Source organism: Rattus rattus, chromosome 7 (assembly GCF_011064425.1).
Source record: "Rattus rattus isolate New Zealand chromosome 7, Rrattus_CSIRO_v1, whole genome shotgun sequence".
In the NCBI taxonomy this organism is placed as follows: domain Eukaryota; kingdom Metazoa; phylum Chordata; class Mammalia; order Rodentia; family Muridae; genus Rattus; species Rattus rattus.
In genome coordinates, this window is record NC_046160.1 from 127,297,967 (window position 1) to 127,310,907 (window position 12,941).

The following is a 12,941-nucleotide window of genomic DNA, read 5'->3' on the forward strand; positions in this document are numbered from 1 at the left end:
CAATATCACATCTCGCCTTGGAAGACTTCCAGGAGGTGACATCTGCTTTGAGGAAGAGCCAGTGTCCCGGTCTCCCTACTGCTGCTGCTTGGTACTTGGAGAGAGGTGGTCCGTGGCGCGTTCGCTTCATTTATGGCGCACATTACACGGTCGACCTCTTTGCGGTATCTAATCCCGCCTTGCGAGCTTTCCTGGAGCTAACACCAGCTATGGGGTGGGGACACTAAGTCTGTGCTAGCGCAACCCAGCGGGTTTGTCTTTTCTTGTGTCTGACAATAACTCTTGTGTGGCAACCTTCTTCTCAGCAAACTTCTCTGGCTTGGCAGCTTCGTGGGCAGGGGTGACTTGCAGACCAGGAAAGTAGCATCAACATGTGACACACGTGTGGGTGCGTGAGGTGGTTGACCAGAGAGCACACGCTATATTTGTGCCGTTTGTGACCTGGTCCACTAACCCTCAGTATCTAACCTTCCCTTGGAGAACTTCCTGGAAGAGATCTCAACTTTTGGGGACAGAGACCGTAAGCCAGCTGCACTCTGCTAGAATCGGAGACAGCATCCTCAGTGTTTGCCGACACCTGTGCCTGATATGGTGGTGTTAGATGAGCTCCCAATGCTGTCTCTTCACTTGGATGCCTTCCTTGATTTGGGGCCATCCAAGTTCAAGAAAAGTACCATGTTGTCAGCTGACCAGAGTGTATGTGTGCCATTTATATATGGCACAGGTCGCAGGTCACCTAGCACACTTGCATGCTAAATCTGTGGGAGGTATCAGCTTTGGTTTGGGGGCATCTGTGCCTTTCTGTGGTTACCCAAAATGGTGGCACGTCCCATGGCCAGTCTCTATGGCGCCACTGCTCTCTGGTTGTGAGATAACTTCAGGATTATGCCATGGGACACTCTGTTGTACTGGGGCGTGTGAAGGGACAACTGTCAGTTATATATCAACTAATGGCTTGCTTGAGCTCTTTGACTAACATCCTGTGTGCGACCCTGCATTCAACAGGCCTTCCAGGTCTGAAGGTCACGTTGGGGAAGTTCCGAGGTAGTCTTGTCAGTGTTCGCTTCTGGTACCGGAAGAGAGGTTTTCTGGGTCTCTGTTTCTTTGATGAGAATGAAACACACCCAGCTAACCTTTTTTTCAGTATCAAATCCCATCTTGGAGGCTTCATGGTCCAGACCCCAGTCTCAGGGAAGGATGGTCCTGTCAGCATCCAGCCAGGGGACAGGAATAACTGGTTCGCCCACAAAGCCATCGAGTGGATTATCGTTTTGAATGGTGTCCTTTGTTCTCCTAAGCCTCCCAGGCCTGCCAGGTCTGAAGGTCGTGTTGGGAAAGGTGTCGTTGTTATTGTTAACTGAGAAAGTGGAAGAGAGTTTTCTGTGTTTGAGACACACCTGGTCAACCTCTCTTCCCAGCAGAACACACTATGGAGGCCTTCTGGTCCCTACCTCAGCCTCAGCTGAGGACAGTCTAATAGACATGAACAAGTGAGTGACGGACAAAACATTCCATATATCAGATTTCGGTTGCCTCTCCCGCTAACCTTTAATATCTTGTCCATTCTCAGGAGGACTTCTCAACCAATGTGGTGTTCCAAAGTTGGGGAGGATGGCTGCCACTGAGAAAACTCTACCCCAGATCACCCAGGTAGGTTGCATCCGCCTTGGTTCTAACAGGTTAGACACAGCCATCCCTACACATATCCAGCGTGCTTTCAGTCAGCCAACTCCTAGCACAGGACTGTCTATTGTACAGGACACCCACTGTGTCAGATGGTGCTAAGGTCTGTGCCTTTCGTACACCTTTGGTCATGAAAGGCTGGTTCTGACATCACCTGAGAAATACTTTGAAGTCGCTGGGTCTGGCATGAACTGGCATCAATCCTAACAGAATACAGGAGTGGCTTTATTTGGGCTGTAAAGAAATGCTTGGTGTTAAAACTATTTGAGAGGTATTGGTCCTTAGCCCTGATCTGGGAGAGCTGAGTGATGACTGACTGGCCCATTGACATCAGTGTCCGATAGACTCTTAGGCAATTCTGGCGTTGCACAATACTTCTGCTTTTGTAGGTGATGTGGTTTTCAGCACATGAGGAGAAAACTTCCTTTGGGGTATTTCTCCTGAGGCCAGATAGTCTCACAGCCCTTTGTGAGTAGCAAAAACCTGATTGGAAGGCTTGCTGGACTAGACTGTTGTTGCCAGCCCTAGGCCAGGGTGAACAAGCTGAGGAGAGCACGTTTCTTGTATCTGTCTTTTGTGTGAAGAACTTACTGGAAATGACACTGACATCCCAGGAAGGTAGTGGTTCTCAGCAGGCTATAAAGCCATGGCTCTGAAGTAGCCTGGATCTGGTTTCTTGTTTCCAGGCGATGGTCCCGGTTCTTGATGCATCCCTGGCCTTTGAGGAAAGGATGCTAATAGGTGGAGACACTGAGGAAGACTGAGATCTTGCCACTTCTAACTGGTTTTCTTGGTCAGAAGCAATAGGATGGCAGTATGATGGGCGGTGATCTAATCATCTAATTAGCAGATGCTCAACTCTGTTGGTTCTATCTGGTGAATACCCAGGAAGCATGAGACTGGAGAGGGTGCCTGCCTTGTGTCCAGTGTTACCAGGTCTGTTCATGCTGCTGGGCTCATACAAACTGGACAACTGGTGACTACGTCATTCTGTGTTCCTTTAGGACAGGAGGGAGGGCATAATGGCACCTGTGGGTAAGAAGAAATCTGGAACTTTCTGTCCCTTTGTTTTTGATTCTTCTCTCCTCAGTTCTTACTTGGTTGTCCAGGCTGTTGGAGTGGCAATGACTTTAGGGACTCCATATCACACACCCTACTGCCTTGTAATGAGAGACCTGGGGACCTGCTTTCCAGCAACAGAAAAGTCAACCTGAGATTGGCACACACATTTGGCCAATGGGTCTTAGCACATGAAATTTGTTCTTATCCCTTAATTACACTCAGTTCTGTGGACAGCAGTAAAGCTTTCTGTGAGGCTCCCGCTAGGACAGTAATTCTCAACCTGTAGATCATGAGCCCTTTGGGGAGTCAAACAACCCTTTCACAGAGTTTGCATATGAGGTATTTACTTTACGACTTATAACAGTAGCAATATTACAGCTATGAAGTAGCATCAAAAATAATTTTATAGTTGGGGGGGGTCACCCAACCTAAGTAACTGTATTAGAGGGTCACAGTACTAGAAAGGTTGAGAACCACTAGTCTAGAGGGTGAGACCTGACACTTCCTGCCTGCTTTTTCTGCTTTACTCACTTCCCTTCCCACTAACTCTATAATGTGTCTGCTTTTAGAATCTTAACTTCCCTGGAAACTGCCCAGACTCAGCAGCCAGAGGGGCTGGCTTACTCCTGACCACCTACCTACCTCTTGGACCCAGAATCTGAGGATCATTCCTGAACACCCACAATGTACTGCTCTTGTTTGAGTTAAGAGCTGCTATTCCCGGGGCATCTCCTGTGGCACAATTTCCGGGGGTCCTGGTTCCCTTCAGTGACACCCCCCAAAACCTGGAGAGATATGGGAATGCAAACCTTCTGTACTGGTGGGAAATTCTGTTCACTGTCGAATTGTAACGGGGTTTTGGTTGATCTCCAGGGTCCACTGAACCAGACACTTAAGGCCGATCCTCCTGACCAGCCATCTGGCACTTTGCAGCTGCCTTTGTTTGCTTTCTGACCAGTGCTAATTGATACTCGAAGGAGAGGTTGTCCGTGTTGTCTTCTCTTTATTTATGATGAAACATACACGGGAAACCTCTTTTTTAGTATCAAATCCCACCCGGTAGGCACTCCCTGTCCCTGATGAAGCCTTCAGGGAAGGGGACCTGGACTGCTCTTCCCTGGACTGTGTGACAAGGAAAGTCATTTGAAGAAGGGCCAGGGTCCCTGTGGTGACTTGAGGCTGCTCCCTGTGGCTTTGAACTGTGAGGTGACTCTTGGTGTGTGATGGCTTTTCAGCAAGGTCTTCCTCACAGTCGCCATAAGGACACGCCAGCAACGTGACTGAAGGGACAGTGGTGCTTACTGCTCTCGGGGTAGCTGTGAGGATGGTAAACCGGTGACGTGCACTTCATTTATGCTGTAGGTCACCCGTTTTACTATCCGCCAGCACCCAGACCGTCTGTGGGATGATACCTTGGTGCACACGGCAGCTATGAAGAAGATATGGGTGGGGTTGAGGCCATTGTGAATCTGAAATATTTCAAGTGGAGTTAGCTTTTAAGGGGATCTTCTTCTGCTTTTGTGTGTTGTGTGTGTGTGTGTGTGTGTGTGTGTATGTGTACGCGTGCACGCGTGCAGGCCAGGTGTGTCATGTGTCTTCCATAACTACTTTCTGTTTTTTTTTTTTTTTTTGAGATGGTCTCTTGTTGAACTTGGAATGCACTGATTTTCGGCTGGCCAGCAAACCCCAGGGATCTGCTTGTCCCTGCCTCTCAGGCTCACAGATTACAGGTACATACACAGTGCTTGCCCTTTCGACATTGAACCCGGATCCTCATGCTTGTGTGGCCAGAGCCATCTCTCTTCTCCGCAACTCCTCTTCCTCCTTCCTTTCAATCCATAATGTCACATCCTGCCGTAGGTGGGTGTCAGGCTGACCACAGATGGATTTGAGAAGGGTTGCTCCTATCAGGATCCATAGGGAGAGTCTGATCTCGTCTATGCTAATGTAGGGTGTGTGAGGCACCTGCTGTGGTCCACTAAATCCTTGGTTGGGCCCGGGGTGTTGTGTATAAGCCAGCACCTGTGAACCTGATGCCAACATGGCTCTGTAGTACTTAAGGAAAGCTATGTGGTGAGCTTCCCATGGGCGTGGCGAGCATTTATGATCCATATCTTTACAGCGAAGAACACCATCCTGGAGGATCTCCTGAATGTGAAGCTCTAACCCCCGGGGTGAGTGATAGATCTCTCTAGCCCAGCATCAAGCCTACATCTGCCACTTATGGAAGAGGCTTCCTTGTTCTTGCTCATCTCCATGTCTGCTCAATTTTGCTTTTCTTCTGAGGATTAAACCAGTTGGCTGCTTCCCAGCACAAGTTCCTGCCTAGGAGATGTATTCCAGATGTGGCATTTTCCTTAGGGAAGGACACCACAGTCCCCATCGATGGAAAAGGTATGTCAGGGTGTTTTGTCTGAAAGAATATATCGCATTTTCATGTGTGTCCTGCTCTGCTAATGCTAAGTATGCCTTCCATACCTAGGAGGACCTCCTGATGGATGAATACCTACCCTGGGGGTGAAGGTGGCGCCTCCCCCCAGGCTCCTGGCAAGTGGTTCTTACAGGCCTGGCAGAGACACAGAAAGTAAGTCGGAACTCTTAGACTGTGATGGGGGACTATTGTGATTCTGCTCGTGTTTCATTGGTCAAGCCAATGAAGGTTGGGGAGGTAGCTTATACCCATGATGTCAAGAGGGAGCACCATCTTCCTGGAACACCTAAGAAGTCTAGCTTTATTCATGTCCTTTTATAGCTCAATATGTCATTCCCATTCCTCTCTGATAAGCTGAGGCTCAACAGAATCTGTTCTCAGAACACTAGGAGACATCACTTGGTTCTGGCAAAAACTCAGATCTTTTTGTTTCCCATTTCATGAAGACCTCTTTGACTCAGGGCCTCCACCATGGTACACAGGTTGGGGTCCTCCCCGTTAGCAGATGGGTAGTGACCTCAACTGAGAGGTCATGGGTCGCACCTCCTAGATCTAGAGCTGGATGTTGGGAAGCAAAGTCAGTATTGTTGTATTACCATTCTCTGATGTCTGAGAAGACTCCAAAGACCCTGCAAAGGATGACCACTCCAAAGCCTGTCTACAAGATCCTGATTCTGCCTGCGTGGAGCGGGCACAGCTGTGAGAGCCCCCTAGGTACAGCGGGGCTGCAGCGTGATCGCCTGCTCACGCACAGGAAGTGACGACAGCGGTACACAAGCCACAGGGTTCTATGCTGCTGACGTACGGTGCTTAATGAGAAGTTGCCCGCGTGTTTTTCGCTTTATATGTGACGAAACATTCGCGGTGCACTTCTTTTTCAGCATCCTATTCTACGTTGAAGACTTCGGGGGTTCAACTACTGACTTCAGGGAAAACGTGTTAGTCTAGGAAGGTAGTCTATGTAGTGAGCCTGGGTTGAGACTTTATCTCCCTTCTTGAATGGTCCTCTGACCTTTCTTATCCAAAATGGGTTTAGGTTGGTTGGCCCTTCCTCCACAACACAACTTCAAAGGAGCAGAGGGATGTTCACCGAGGCTTCTAGGAGAGGGAGTGGGTCTTCATTTCTGTGAGAGATGCCTGAGTAGATCCCATTGTTACCTTCAGCCACTTGATGTGGTAATGGAGGTGAGTTTGAAGGCCAGCTAGAATTCAAGAAGCTAGTACCCAGAGCTGTGTAGACACAGAGGGGGAGGCACCTGTCATGGGGGAACAGATTGAAGAGGCAGCAAGGAACCAAGGGACATTAGGGTAAGAGTGCAACCTGGGACCTGCATCCGACACTCCTTGAAGCTCAACATGTCTCTATACCTTTAAGTTATGTTAGCCCGGAGCCTCTTTTCTGTGTAAGTCAGCTTGAGTTGAGCCTTTCCTTACTGTGAGAGGAGTTGCCAGTGAGTGTAACTGGTATTCTTTGGATGGTATGTTCTCTTGCTGACTATTCCCACTGTCCTGTCTAAGGTAGGCTGTTGATACCAGGTCACTTTCTTTTGTGGAATTACTGGCTGTGGTCCAGATCCATTGCCGTAGTGTGTGAACCTCCCAATGATGGCAGCGCACACTAATCAATGTGTTTTGTTTTCAGGGAAGGCTCATATGTCCCGTTCAAGACAGCGTCAGGATGATGGATGGGCGCTATCCTGGAATCTGCTCTTTCCTCTCGTGCTGGTGCTTCCCAGTGCTCTGTGAGCTGTTTGTTGTGTTTGTCCAAGTTGCAAGTCACTTCTGGGTGGGAGGAGCTTACCTACAGGGCATCCAGGGAGGGGGTCACCTGTATTTTGCCACCTAGTCCTTTGTCCTTTTATTTATTTTTTTTCTTCTTCTTCTTCTTCTTCTTCTTCTTCTTCTTCTTCTTCTTCTGCTTGCTTCTGCTTCTGCTTCTTCTTCTTCTTCTTCTTCTTTTTCTTCCTCCTCCTCCTCCTCCTCCTTCTCTTCAGCTGCAGAAGAGGACCCTGGATCTGAGGAAGTAGATTGGGTCTTGGAGTCCAGCACCATCCGATTTCTCCTGAGTAGCACTCCAGGAACAGTGGCAAGGATGGTAGCCAACATCTTAGAATCATCAACCTTGATGACAAAGTTCTACGCACCAGGACTTCCTGGGATCCTGAGGTAGAGGGGGTTGGGGCTGGATTCCTATGGTGATGATAAGTACTGAGCCATTCCTCTCTGCTCTGGGACGCCCCTACCCTACGCCCGTCCTCTCCCAGGCCAAGACAGTATCTCCCTCACCCACCACCCCTCCTGCCTGCCCTTCAGCATCCCTTAACACTCAGACACACTGCTGGAACAAGCAAGAGCTCACCCGTGGTACCTGAAAAGAAGTTGCCCATGTTATTTTTCGCTTTTATTTGTGACGAAACAAACATGGTGCACTTCTTTTTCGATATCAAATCTCACCTTGGAGAGCTCCCCGTGGAAGAGAGGGAGGGAAGGGTTCGAGGGGTTTTGGGTCACCTGTTACTTTTCTCCATGTGCACGGGAGCATTTACCTCAAAGAAGCACAATTTCCCCTACTCTCCCTGCCTTGGCTCTGTGTGTTGCTAGGTCCAGAGATCCTTAGTGTCTGAATGCCCACTTCCTGGGACAGGTATAGTCAGTAAGGGAAACCAGGAAGCACACTCTTTTGTAGGCTGGAGTTCAGATAAGAGAAGCCCAGAAAATTATAAAAATCAAAGGACAGCATTATAATCAAACAGCCAGTTCAAGCCAACCACCATTTCCCTCTGACGACAAGTGTCTAGAAGTCAGCTGCAGGTGTCTGCACCAAGACTTACCTGTCGGTGAGTGTCACATACACTATAACTCTAGAAAAGACTGGGCCCCCACAGCAGCCTTTCTCAGTAACCTCAATGTCTCCGTGGCCATCAGCAAGGCCTTGAGGACTGTGGGTGCTGGCCATGATGGGGACCAGGGAACAGCACACCATCATCAGTCACTGCTGTTTGTCTCTGATCACCGAAGTTAGTCCCCCTACCCCGTGAGCTATCCTCTGGAGTGGGTGTGAGGCACCCCTGAAAACCCCTTTTTCCCAGTAGACTCATCTTTATGGCTAACCTCCTCTGGTAGCCTCCTCCTTTGAGTGTGGCTGTTTGAGCAGGGACCCTCGGTGGCTCTCTTGAGAGAGTGTGTGAACACCTCATCCATGCATCTCCCCTGAAGGGATTCCTGAAGCTGAGTCAATACGAGATAAATGGGATCGCTCTTAGGGCTACCCTTTGCTGGGTTGCAATCTAGCTCTTTCTTTGCTCAAGTTATGATCAAAGCTTTAGGTACACTCACGTGACTGCTGTCATAACTCATCAAAACCCAGTGCTGACCTCTTCAGAAAGATAGTAACTTCAGCCACACACTTAGAGCACTGACTTCCTACTGGTTCAGTGATGCCCTTGGGCTGTGGCTCTACCTGGTATTTTTGGGGGGGTTCTGTCCCGCAAAGGATAGAAACACCTTTGGAAAAGCAACTGCTCTCCCTTTATGCCCATGGAGAAAGGCTACGGGGCACGGAACAGGCGTGGTCAACCCATTTTCCTAGGTTGAAAAATCCCTTTCCACCTGGTGGGTACTGGCCTCGGTGCTGGTGGAGCAGTGAGCACGCCATACATTATATCTGTGACACCTGCCACCCAGCCCAAGGCCCCTAGGCCCACATACTTCTGGAGGGGAGTTTATCGCGGATTCACCAAAGGAATGCAGAGGACACTTGGCCAGAAATGCCTCTGGTCGTCATCCAAGGTAACCTGGTGTGTTCAGTTCCGTTTCACATTTAGCTTTGTGCTTTATTGGCAGGCTTCTAAGTGCCGGTACTCAACACTACCATCCCAGGTACGTGTAGGCCCAGAGGGAGCCCTCCATCTTTGAGGGTAAAATATTCTCTGGGCGCAATACCTCACCATCTGTCTCTTTCACAGGAGAAGCCTGGGCAGGACCGCCACAGCTGTCCAGAGAGGACCCAAGGGACGGTGTCCACATCATGGTGTTTGTTCGTAGAAGATATTAAACACTGACCTCTTTTGAGCACAAAATCCCTCCTTGAACGGCTCTCTGTACCCGGTGTCAGGTTCAGGAACACGATGTGGGTGTCGTCCCCTTGCTGATGGCAGGCAAGCAGATGGCTGGCCAGATGGCAAGTGGTTTTTGTTTATTTATTTTCTTATCTTGAGACCTGAGAGTTTATTGAATGAATCATCCTGTAATCTAATTTCCCAAGGCAAATCTGTACATAAAAATCTAGTTTCTATCACATCGCTTCCTTTTTAATTGATTGACAGATGTGAGCAAAAGCATGTCGAGTGTGCAGTTCAGAGTTTGAGAGTTTCAAAGCATAGACTCTTCCTTCCCTAGGTCTGAACAAATGGACAAGCACGAACACCCAATGAAAACATGACCCCACCGGGGACAAGACGAAGGCGGGAATCTTCATGAGTCTGTGGTATTCATACTGATGCTTATTGTACAACTCATGTAATATAACATTTTTTCCAGAACACTTTTTTTTTTTGCAGCATGTTCTCGTTGTAGTTCAGGGTTGCTTTGAATTTACTGTGTAGCTGAGGCTGACTTTGAACTTCTGATGCTCCTGCCTGCCTCTGGCTGGCATCCAAGGTTTGTTACCATAACAAGTCAATACTGTTTGCTGCTCTTGCAGACAACCAGAGTTCAGTTCCCAGCACCTACATTAGATGGCTCACAATTGCCTACAATTAACTTTGGGGAATCTGATGTAGTCTTCAAGCCTCCTTGGGTGTGGGTGTGGTGCATGCGTACAGACACAAACACACACACACACACACACACACACACACACACACACACACAAGAACCTAAACCTAATTGAAAATGGTTCCTCAAGAGTGCACTCAGCTCACACAGAAATACATTTGCAACAGCTGTTCCTGGGGTCAAGAGAGACGAACACAGTTACTCTAGTAACCAACTATCAGATCCCCTAACCAATTCTGTCATGCTTCTTCCTAGGGTCTCCTGGTTTTGTGAGGGAGCGCTATGAAGGGAAGCAGCTTTAGTCCACTGGTAAGTGACCTGTCCATGTGCTTAAAAGTGTTTGCTAGGATGCAGGTTTCCTCCTTTAACAAGCTGTTGATTCAGGGAGGAGCCTTGGCTCTTAGGGGCGGGGCCTTGGATCTTGGGGGAGGAGCCTTGGCTCTTAGTAACCATCAGACATCCTGGGGCCCTCTTGCCTTTGGTTACCCGTCTTTGGGAAACCCATGACTTCTTTATTTTTGTGAGCAGCGACCATTTTCAAGGGTCAAATTCTGGGGCCAGTGTGGGACTGTCTGTCGCCTGGCCCACTTTTCCTCAGCACTGAGGTTAAGATGAGGAAGATGCTAGAGGTGATCAGCTGAGTTGGAGTTCCCTGTCCTCCTTCTTTGGTTTGGCTTGTGTTTTTAACCAAAGATCTACAGTGTCTATATTGCTATGTCTCTGGGTCTGATCTACTCCAAAAAGGTTTTTCAGGAAGTTGGGTTAATCTGGAAGGACCTGGTAGTGTGGTGATAGTGAGTCATGAATGTCCTGCTCAGCCATGTCTCAAAGTATCCTTTGTATCTATCCCCAACAGTCTGTCACACTGATGCATTGAACCTGTGTGTTGGCGCCATCTCAACTCATCCTACTCCCCAGAAAACGTCCTTGATGTCACCAGTACTCCATGGTACCTCAATGCCCATGATGGGCTTTATGGAAGTGGAACTGGTTTGGGGACCCTTGTCATGAACTCTCTAGGAGGGGTGGGCGGGGTTAGAGTGGTCCCCTACTAGACTGTGTGACGACCAGAGGGTATGTTTAACTGTGAGGTGGCCTGTAGATATACTCCTGTTGTTGCTGTATTGCACCTAGGTGAGGGCTCCCCAGAGCTGTCTAGTTTCTGATATTCAAAAGGTGAGTGTTCTTCTATGCCTCTGGTTAATCATAGAGGTAACACCCACATTTTCAGTATCTCGAGTTGTTCTGGGATGTTTCAGAATGCAAAGTACACCCTAGGAAAAAGCAAGTCATCCCCTATTCCTCTACCCAGTGGACAAGGGAGAGATGGATCCCACAACCTGTGCTTTCCACAGCAAGGTTGTTCCAGGAATCTGTGTCCTCTGGGGGCTGTGCCGAGGGCGCCTGTCTGCCGTCTTCTTCATTTCTGACGGATTAGGCCTCGGCTCTTTCTCTTCAGGACTAGATCTTTTGGTATTTAAAAGGTGGATATTCCTTCTATGTTTATGGTATTTATGATTAAACATAGAGGAAATTTCACGTTTTCAGTGTCAAATGCTGCTGGGAAATGGGCCTGAACTGAAGCCACCGTCAGGGCAGTGACAGGACAGTTGCCCCTCTTGGGTAAGTGGGAGGTCAGTTATCCACAGGGTATGTGCCAGGCATGCAGGTGCCTGAGGGCCACCAATTAATGTTGAAGAGATTCTCTGATGGGCTGCCAGTTCAGTCAGAGGCTAGGGGGGTCCCATTCTGGAATCCACAACAGCTGATCAGTCTTTTCCACTGTGTCCCTTTTGTCTCAGATAGGACTGTCCTAGGTTGGACTTTCCCAGAGTAAGTCTTGTTTGATATCTAAAAGGTAGATTTCCCTTCTATGGTTGTGTGCTCCCTGAATCCACCTGGGAGATGAGGCTGGGTTCAGTGCCCTCCCCGGTAAGTGGGAAGATGGTGAACTGCAGAACATGTGTGTTTCTCGTGTCATATGTCTGCTGACCATCACCTTTAAGGGTCTCTGCCCGTACAGCCAGCCTGGTGTCTGGGCCTGAGAAGGGGAAATGCTTCTGTCTTGTAGTCTGTTTCAGATGAGCCAAGCAGCAAGACTGGTCCTTCCCGGAAGTCAGTCCTTCTTTGGTATTTAAAAGGTGGATATTCCTTCTATGGTTACGTGCTTCCTGGATAATCATAGAGGAACATCCACTTTTTCAGTATCAAATGTCGCTCTGGAACTATTTCTGGAAGATTCTGTAGGGTCTGGGTGGGGGATGGGGGGTGGGGGACATCATCATCATCATCATCATCATCATGTTCTAATGAATGGGGCGTGAGAAATGGTCACTGGAAGATTCTGTAGGGGCTGAGGGGAAGGGTTAGAGAGGGGGGAGATCATCGTGTTCTAATGAATGGAGCATGGCCAGAAAGGGTCTCTGGAAGATTCTGTAGGGACTTGGGGGCAGTGGGGGGAGATCATCATGATGGATGGGTGTGGCTAGAAATGGTCTTAAGAAGTCAACTGAGTGTTAGTATGATGTGGGTCTGATAGACCACCTCTTCAGACAGCCTGCCCTCCCGGTGGGCTTCCATTTCCATCAACGCAAGCACAAGTTCGAGGCCTCCTGGATCGAGTTGTTCTTTGATATTTAAAAGGTAGATTCTCCTTCTATGAGTACAATATTAATGACTAATCGTAGAGGAAAATCCACGTTTTCAGTATCAAATGCTGCTTGGGAAACCACCGAGGACAAGACGTCATCATGGAAGAAAGCATGCTATCCGTCGTCTTCCTGGGTTTGGCGGGGATAGATAGATTTGTGATTTGTGTGGTGTGTGTGCCCATTGATGCTTCTCCCAGTGATGTGTTCTGAGACCACTGTGTTCTTAGTATCCCTTCCCTGACCTCAAACGAAGTTGCTTCTCTGTGCGTTCCCCATGGGTATGATATGTTTTCTGGAATCAGCTTCTTTTTCAGTAGCAGCGAGTCTTGGAGACTGCC

General features: G+C 48.6%; 1 long non-coding RNA gene across 1 annotated transcript; it reads left to right on the plus strand.

Moving 5' to 3' along the window:
- Nucleotides 1-4,910: 4,910 nt before the first annotated feature.
- On the plus strand, nucleotides 4,911-8,358 carry LOC116905468. Its single transcript, XR_004388540.1, has 3 exons — nucleotides 4,911-5,329; nucleotides 6,819-6,918; nucleotides 7,171-8,358. It is a non-coding gene; the product is annotated as an uncharacterized LOC116905468 (long non-coding RNA).
- The last annotated feature ends 4,583 nt before the right edge of the window (nucleotides 8,359-12,941 follow it).